Source organism: Octopus bimaculoides, chromosome 6, assembly GCF_001194135.2.
Source record: "Octopus bimaculoides isolate UCB-OBI-ISO-001 chromosome 6, ASM119413v2, whole genome shotgun sequence".
Classification (NCBI taxonomy): domain Eukaryota; kingdom Metazoa; phylum Mollusca; class Cephalopoda; order Octopoda; family Octopodidae; genus Octopus; species Octopus bimaculoides.
The window spans coordinates 22,337,681-22,346,535 of record NC_068986.1 but is presented as its reverse complement, the minus strand read 5'-3'; the positions used below and the strand labels follow the sequence as shown (position 1 = coordinate 22,346,535).

The 8,855-nt window shown below is 34.2% G+C and overlaps 1 long non-coding RNA gene across 1 annotated transcript; it reads left to right on the top strand.

The window, feature by feature from the left end:
* The first annotated feature begins 2,179 nt into the window (after positions 1 to 2,179).
* Positions 2,180 to 8,606, top strand: LOC128248034 (uncharacterized). The gene is made up of 3 exons (XR_008264305.1): positions 2,180 to 2,244; positions 5,576 to 5,725; positions 8,511 to 8,606. It is a non-coding gene; the product is annotated as an uncharacterized LOC128248034 (long non-coding RNA).
* Positions 8,607 to 8,855: the final 249 nt, after the last annotated feature.

The following is an 8,855-nucleotide window of genomic DNA, read 5'->3' as shown; positions in this document are numbered from 1 at the left end:
ATATATATATATATATATATATATATATATATATAATGTGTGTGTTTTATATATACACACACACACACACACACACATACATATATATGCTTGTGTATATATACACATATATATATATATTCTTAATGATTTCTTCTCGATTATCATATTGTGATATTTAATATATATATTCACCACCAGTGTATTGATTATCTATCATGATCTGATAGTGTTTTTTCCATTAACATATTCAAATATTGATTTCTTATATTGGCACAAGGTCAAAGGCACAAGGTAGAGAACAGGATCAAATTGATTGTATTGACTTTAATGTACTTGAGTGCAGGTATGGCTGTAGTGGTTTAGAAGTTTGTCGTGCAGTCATATAGTCCCAAGTTCATATCCACTGTGCAGCATCTTGGGCAAGTGTCTTCTACCTTCTATCATAGCTTCATGTCTTTAACAATAATATAAAAGAAATGTTAGTTGAATGAGATCAGCAATGAGTGAATGAGAAGAATAACTATTTGCTCTCAGTTCATTATGAGTTTTATTGTTAAAGATTTGAATGGAATGTGATGGCTCCAAGAAAGAAAATAACAGAATGATGGAAAATTCTGCTCATTCTAGTTGGACAGTTTGTGTGGTTGTGTATAGATGAGAAAGAGCGATAGAATATATGTGTCCCTTATTTTAGATTAGTAGCAGTTTCCATAGTTCATGTCAGCTGATTTGAGGTAGAGATCTCCTACAAGTCTAACATAATTTTTTTGTGAATGAAATTGGGTTGGCAAAACCTGTGTGAAGGCTATTTTTATTGTTTGTACCTGTTTTGAGCTGGTAGACTTAATGCTTTGCATGGTTGGATATCACCATTTAGTTTCTTTTCTTTTTTTTTTGCCTTTATTTATTTATTTTATTATTATTATTATTTTTTTTTTTGCCCTTAACTTACAGTGATCTCTCTGTTCAAGCCATTCAGACCCAGGTCTTAAGCAGCTGCTTCCACTGGTAGAAAATTCATGTCTTTTTTCTCCACTCCCACTAGCCTAAGAGTTCCCACTTCACCACACCCTTGTTATCCTTCTTCCTCTGACTAAGCCATCAAAATATTTTTTAAATGTATTCTAGGTACTTGTTTTATCAAGCCAGAAGAGATGAAAGGCAAACACATAAATAAATAAAATTCAGCACTGAAAGATAAAATTAACCCTTTTGACACAACCAGCTTGAGACCACCTGTAGTTCTATGATAAAAACTTCCTGTTTCAAAATGATCTCAACTAAAACCATTTATGTTAATTTATGTTCCAGATACCAGTTTAATAACAGCAAAGTTATTTTACTAAATTCTTCATTATTTCCAAAATTAATTGGAACAAAGGCAGTGTATTTCAACAGAAATATAGTAACAAAGTGTTAAGCCCTTTCAAGGCAATTCTTTCAGCCATCTTTCTCTTCTGCCACTCATATTAATCATATTCAAATATTTTGCATGAAGTACTTCAGGAAATCTCATTATAAATGATGTGTAAATCTGTTTTTCAAGAACTGAGGTCAGCAGTTAATTTGAAAAAACTGCAGTATTATTAATATAAAAGTTCAAGACTGGAGCACAGAAAGAACAATATTCACTTAGAGATTTACATTTATTAGCTTATGTTATGGCTGTTATGAATTTTTTATAGAGTAATAGTGATATTAATAATACTTAGAGCATGCAATAAAAAATATTGGATTATAACACATGAATGACAAAGAAAGCAATTAGAGCTAATCAAATTATATTATTGTTCAATTATTATTCCTGTATAGACCAATATTTTCCAAAGTGGGTGATTTCAAGGCTCCCTCAAAGTTCTGTTAAAATTTTCTGGGATTCTATGAGATAAAAAAGCTGTCATTGTCATGTAACATCCATTTCCTCATACTACAAAATTCTACCACTGCTGAGTGTCAGAATCAAGGATAGCACTGCTGTGAAGAGAGAAGGAAATATAATTCCATTTGTATCAAATAATTCTGGCTGATATGATAGTTTTTTTGAAGTGATGGACCACAAATCAATGTAGATTGTATATTTTAATACATTAATGGAGTAAGACATTTGGAGGTCACATTGAAGAGCATTACATTTTTCTTTTTTGTTTTGTATTTTGTAGTAAGTCTTGTTACTAACTTTTATCTTTTGCTTGTTTCAGTCATTAGAATGCAGCCATCCTGGGGCATGACTTTGAAGAATTTTGGTTGAACAAATCAACTCCAGTATTTATATTTTTAACCCAAGTACTTATCCTATTGGTCTCTTTTGCCAAACTGCTAGGTTATGGGGATGTAAACATACCAACACCAGTTGTCAAGTGGTACTAGGGGACAAACACAGGCACAAAGACACACACACAACAGGCTTCTGTCAGTTTCCATCCACCAAATCCACTCGCAAGGCTTTGATTTGCTAGAGGCTACAGTAGAAGACATTTGCCCAAGGTGCCACGTAGTGGGACTGAACCCAGAACCATGTGGTTTAGGAGCAAACTTTTTACCACGCAACTACACCAGCATCTATATATGTATATATATATGCTTCCGGAAAATGCTTTTAAATTTGTTCAAGTTGTACGACCCTAGGTTATCCCTGAGTATATAAGCCTATGATCCAAGACATTCCAGCCATGACTAGTTTGTCTTTCATTCTGACATAATATATTTAGTGGCACGGCATTAGACAATAAGTCCGTCCTATTTTTCTAACCCTTTGCTTGTTCAAAGCATTTTCATAAGTTTGTCCTAAACGTCCATGCTTGTTTTCAGACTTTTGGTTAAGCCCTTGTTTCATAGGTTCAGAGTAATATAAAGCTTTCCTTTCATAAATCCCAAATTACTCTGATGGTTGAAAATAATTGGGATTGTGTATCATATATTTTGCATGGCTACCAGGGAAACATGTCCTGTGTATCACATGGTTTAAGACAAAAGGGTTGAAACTAGAGGAAGATTTGGCTACTATTTCTAGCAAGTCAAGCAACCATATAGAGCAGGGGTTCTCAACCATTTGTTATCTATGGACCCCTTTGATTACTATTTTATTCTGGTGGACCCCCATAGCCATTTGATATTTAAAAACTAGTTTTATAAAAACTTCTTTCAAAATTCCTATTTTGTTTTTCACACATTCACTTGTGTAGGTTGAACAATGTAAAATGTTAGAGAAAGAAACCCAGCTGTTCCTTGCAATATATACCAATACATATATCTAAAGTAAAATTTTTTCAGGGGCCCTTAGAATATTATTGTGGATACCCAATTTACTATCTTGTCGCGTGGACCCCACAAAATTTTATATGGACCCTAAGGGACTATATGGGCCCCAGTTGAGAACTTCTGATATAGAGTGAGCTTCATTGGCTCAAGATTATCCATTAATCAAAGTAAATGGTTTGTGAATTTCTGTATCTTGTTTTTTAGGAATGTGGCCTTTTTATCAAAAGGTCATATTGACACTGCTCTTTGATATGAAAAAGATAATAAACAGAATAAAGAGCAATGTTATTTGTATTATAATTGTAAGTCCTTTATAGAATGCAAGATATTCTCTTCCACATCACTGTAGAAACAATGGAATTTACCATATTAACCAGTTTCTAAATGTAATTTAAGATAGCAAACATCACCAGAATTTTGTGTGTTGTTTTGTTTGTTTCTTTTAAAACCCCAATTGGTAAACAATGGCAGCATTGGTTACATGTTTCTGATGGGCCAATCATGGGTTCACTGCATTTCTCATGATAAGAACGATGAAAGAGTTGCTTATAATTCGATGCAGAACAAATGTCACTAGGGACTTTCATCACAAAGCATCAATTTTCTTTTGCTTGTTTTCTGGCTGATATTTATATCCTACATGTCATTATCCTCATCGTCTTTGATGTTAAGATCACTATCACATCATCATCATCACCATCATCACCACTGTTTCTACCTTTGCCACCACCATTGACACATCATTATTATCATCTTCCTCCTCCTCATCATCATTTTCATCATTATCATCATCATAGGCATCATCATTATGGTCATTGTCATTATTGTCATTGTTATCATTGTCATCGTCGTCGTCATCGTCATCACCACCGTCACTATAGTCATCACCGTCATTGCCATCAATTTTATGTCAATTTAATGTCTCTTTTATTGAGGTGAATGCCTTCCATCCTGCATTTATTCTCCTCAAGATTTTAGTATCTGTCTTTATGTACCCCAACAGAAATACAGAAAGAAAAAGGGTTTAAGGTGTCACACACTCCATAGCACTTTTCCCAAAAATAATAGGACTTATGTCTTCTTAACAAAGGCATATATATTGGTTTCAAATTTTGGCAAAAGACCAGCAAATTCAGGGAATGGGATGAGTCGATTACATCAACCCCTGTGCTCAACTGGTATTATTTTATTGACCCTGAAAGGATAAAAGGCCAAGTAGACTTTGGTAGAATTTGAACTCAGAACATAAAGAAGCACAAAATGCTACTAAGCACTTTGCCCAGCATGCTAATGATTTTGCTAGCTTGTTTCCCTAAAGGCAATAAATATTAAAATCAAAACTGATAGAGCATTGTATTAGATATTTTACAGTACAGGTCACTGTCGACTTATGACTACAATTGGTTCTGACTGACTAGTCATAAGTTGATTTGTCTGTAAGTTGGCCTATAGGCCTACATAGCTTTGTTTTATATTTTTACATTCTTAAGGTACATTCTCAGGTGAAAGTCACACACAGCATTCTGTATTGTACTATTATATTGGTGTCAGTCAAAAATTTTGGAGTTTCAAACAGTCATCTTTTTAACAAATACAAGGTCACCTCAATGTCTCCGCGACAGAATATTCATCCAACACTCAGGATAACCACAGTGGCAATCGATAACGAAACCTAGGGGAAGCGTTTGTTAGCTGACATTATCCGTAGAGGGGTTAATTTCTAAGAAATTAAACCCATTAGATTTCAGCTGGACTATTTATTATTGCTGCTAGGAGCTGGCACATCAATCGTCAAAAAGTCGATTGGTCATAAGTCGGATAGGTCATAAATTGACAATGACCTGTATATAATTTTATCCCTTTCAGTTCCTAGTTCAAATCTGTCATGGTCAAATTTACCTTTAATCTTTCCTGGGACAATGAAATAATACTTGTATTATAAATGGGTACATTCATATGAATTTGTGTTTATGTAAAAAATCAATATTATTATATTCTTTTTATAATATAATGAGAGATTGAAGCAAATAAGATTTAATAGAAGTAGAAAATTAAATTATGGAACCAAGAGCATATTTTTCTCTTTTTACAATTCTAAACAGAAAATTTTAATTGTAAGCAATAAACAAACAAATAAATGAATAAAATAAACAGTAATTTATAATGAATAACATCAAAACTTAATGATTTGTATAATTCAAAATTTTCTGATTTAAAAACAAAACGGAGAAAAAAATGTTTTATAGGCAATGATTTTTAATAGGAACTGTGATTATTGTTATTTTCATCCTTATCAGTTCTAACCATCTATTTATTTTTATAACCTGCTGTTTAGCAACAAACATGTATTAAACCTGCTTATGACAGCTGAGAACAGACAGATGTATAGCAACACCACAAATATGGCAGTTTAGCAAGACATTGGCATAAAAATTCTTCTCAATTATTCTCCAAACTGATGCAGATATATCAAAGTATCAACAAGGTAAGCATCACCATACACCACTACCACCACTACCACCTTCTTCTTCTTCTTCTTCTTCTTCTTCTCCTCCTCCTCCTCCTCCTCCTCCTCCTTATTCTACCCAACTAACATGAATTTAACTGCTGTTGGTGTTGTCGTTTAACCCCGGGTTGGCCCTGATCAAACATACCTGTGATCAAAGTCATCCTAGCTGTGATCATTCCTTCTTTGTTCAATGTGTCCAATGCTTTTGCTAAGATGGTAGGATGCGATTTGAGGAAGGTACTGCAGCTATTTCTATCAAATCAAACAAATGCATAGATGCTCCCCTCTTTCACTTGTGAGTTTATTACGTGAGGGAAGAGATACACACACAAAATATATACAATTATAAATATACTTAATAATTTATCACAATATCTATACCATCACAAGCTATTTAGTGAAGAAGCAAATTGGTGAAAATGGAAGAGTACCAGAAGTGTTTTATTGGATTTAACTTAATTCTTCATCATCATCGTCATCATCATTGTCTTTGTCATCATCAACATCGCCTTTGTCACCGTTGTTGCTGACATTGTCATCATTATTGTTTTAACATCTATTTATTCATTCTTGCATGGATCAGAACAAGAGTGTGTTATAGCAAGAGTGTGTTGCCAGCTTACCCTTGTTTCATTGTAGAGTAATAATCTTCCACTCAATCAAACAACTTACAGCACAGACATGGTTATGCAGAGAACAAGGAAACAAACAAACAATACTGTATGAATGAGACTTTTGTTTACAAATCTTCAAATGCAAACATAACACACACAATCACACACACATACATATACATATAAATACACACACATACACATATATAGTAGGCTTCTTTTAGTTTCCATCAACCAAATCCACTTACAACAGGCTTAATAGTAGAAGACACTTGCTCAGGGTGTCACAATGTAACTGAACCCAAGACCACATAGTTAGGAAGAAAGCTTCTTCACCATCCAGCCATGACTTTGTCTTTCTATATTCTGAGAACTACTTCCATGGTTGGGTGGCCAGTGACTAAACTTGCTCCCCTACCTGGCTTGCCAGGTGAAGAAAATATTGTAGATACTCTGTATGACTAAAAGCAAGACTTGTCAAACAATGGATGAGCTCACTGTGAGCCAACAGCCTTCCACACAAGTGTTACCTCATCTGCACCTGGACTGCCAAACTATGCAAGAAAAGTCCAGTGAAAAACATGTGCTTTCCATGAGTAATGTGGTGTAGAGCAAAGAAGAAGATATTCAGAGTCTAAATCTAACAGGTGGAGGGCTTTACTTACTTTATGTTCGGTCACACTGCTCCCACAGATTCCAGTGGCTTTCAGTCATCACCCCCAATTCTGTTATTCCTATTTGAACTGGGAGCTTGAGTCATAATGAATATTTCATTAGCTGATTACACAACCATGGACGCTGTCCCTATGGCTACATTACAGTTATTATCTTGATAGAGTTTAATGATCCTGTCTGTTGATCCTCCGGGATTCCTCTGCTCAGCATCAATGTAAGAAGCACTATTGGCTCAGTTGAGCTCTTCCTGTCTTTCTACAGTCCATCCTGCAGCAGTCCCATGATTTCACCATATCCCTGGCAAGGTAGCTGTGCCTTGCCAAAGTGCAGCTTGTAACTATGCCGGGCACAGTTCAAACTCCATGAAGTATTTTCAAGATACCCACATACTTGGATGCCTACCCGTTTTCCAAAAAATGAATACCAATGAGAATCTAGTGACAATTCAATTGTTTCTATACATAAAATCTGTAAAAATTGGTTTTGTACCTAATCAAAGGAAATTCATATTATTTGTTAGAAAAGTAAAAGTAATTGGACCTTCATTGGTTTCAAATATGAATATTCAGTTATTCAATCAACAGAACTACTTGCTCATTGACTGTCTGAGTAGTTGAGTATTCCACAGTCATATGTGGCCTTAACATAATTCACCAGTGGAACCAGTGCGATACATGACAAGATTGAAACTTTGAATTATATTTACAATGAATCAAACAAACTTCCATGTTGCTACTGTCTGTTTGATTTCACTCATGACATTTTGGTTTACCTGAGACTATGGTAAAAGATACTTGCCAAAGATGGCATACTGTAGGGTCGAACATTGTACCTCATGATTGCAAAGTGAACTTCTCCATCATTCGGTCACGCTATATCAATAGTATTACTATATTATCCATATTATTAAGCTAATTAATACTGATATCAATTTAAATAATGGAAAGATCAAACGTTTTACTAGATTCAATCATTGGACTGAGTCTCTGTTGAGGGACCACTTTGAGAATCAATTGCTGGTAAGGCATATTTCGTTTTGCAACCAGTATATTACAGGTTTTCAAGTCAATTTTGTGTCTTACCTTGTATTAGCAGGGCAATATTTTCAATTTTAAGTTTATCTCTATAGATTTCCTATTGAATTCAGGACTAGCACAGCAAGTTATGACGTTTCGTAAACAAATACATCTATGTAAACATCATGAGTCGCACTTCTGGCTCTGAATTTTCTAGAAAATCTATAGAGATAAATTTTTTAATTTTTCAAGGTTATAGTGGCTTACGTTTACCTAAGTACTTGAATGTTACTTATTTTATCAACTCTTGAATAATGTCTGCTTTAAACACTGTTTTGACTGTTGTTTCTAGCAACTTCGGTTGGTTGGTTTGTTGCTTTTAAATATTTAATTTTGCTCTCAAATGTTTTAATGTTAATTTCATTCATATTTTAATGTTTTGACTGTTATTTCTAGCAATGTTTTGACATGCCAATCCATGGAAGAAAATGCGCTGTTCAAACTTTGTAACACTTTCGCAAAAATTTTCTGCAATAAATGAATAACATTATTTACACCCTCCAAACCTGGGTTCTCATTCCTCACGTATTTTTCGTTGTTTTTATAATAATAATTATTATGATAATTCAGGTCATTGCTTGGAATCGAACTCGGAATTGTTGGGTTTAGTAGCCCGCGCTCTTAACCACTACGCCATATACCCGTGAGCAAGTATAAAGTGAATTTTAGGGCTTATAAATCTAATATTTTCCTATCCTTCCTTAATACCATATATTACTCATATCTATATAATTACATCTA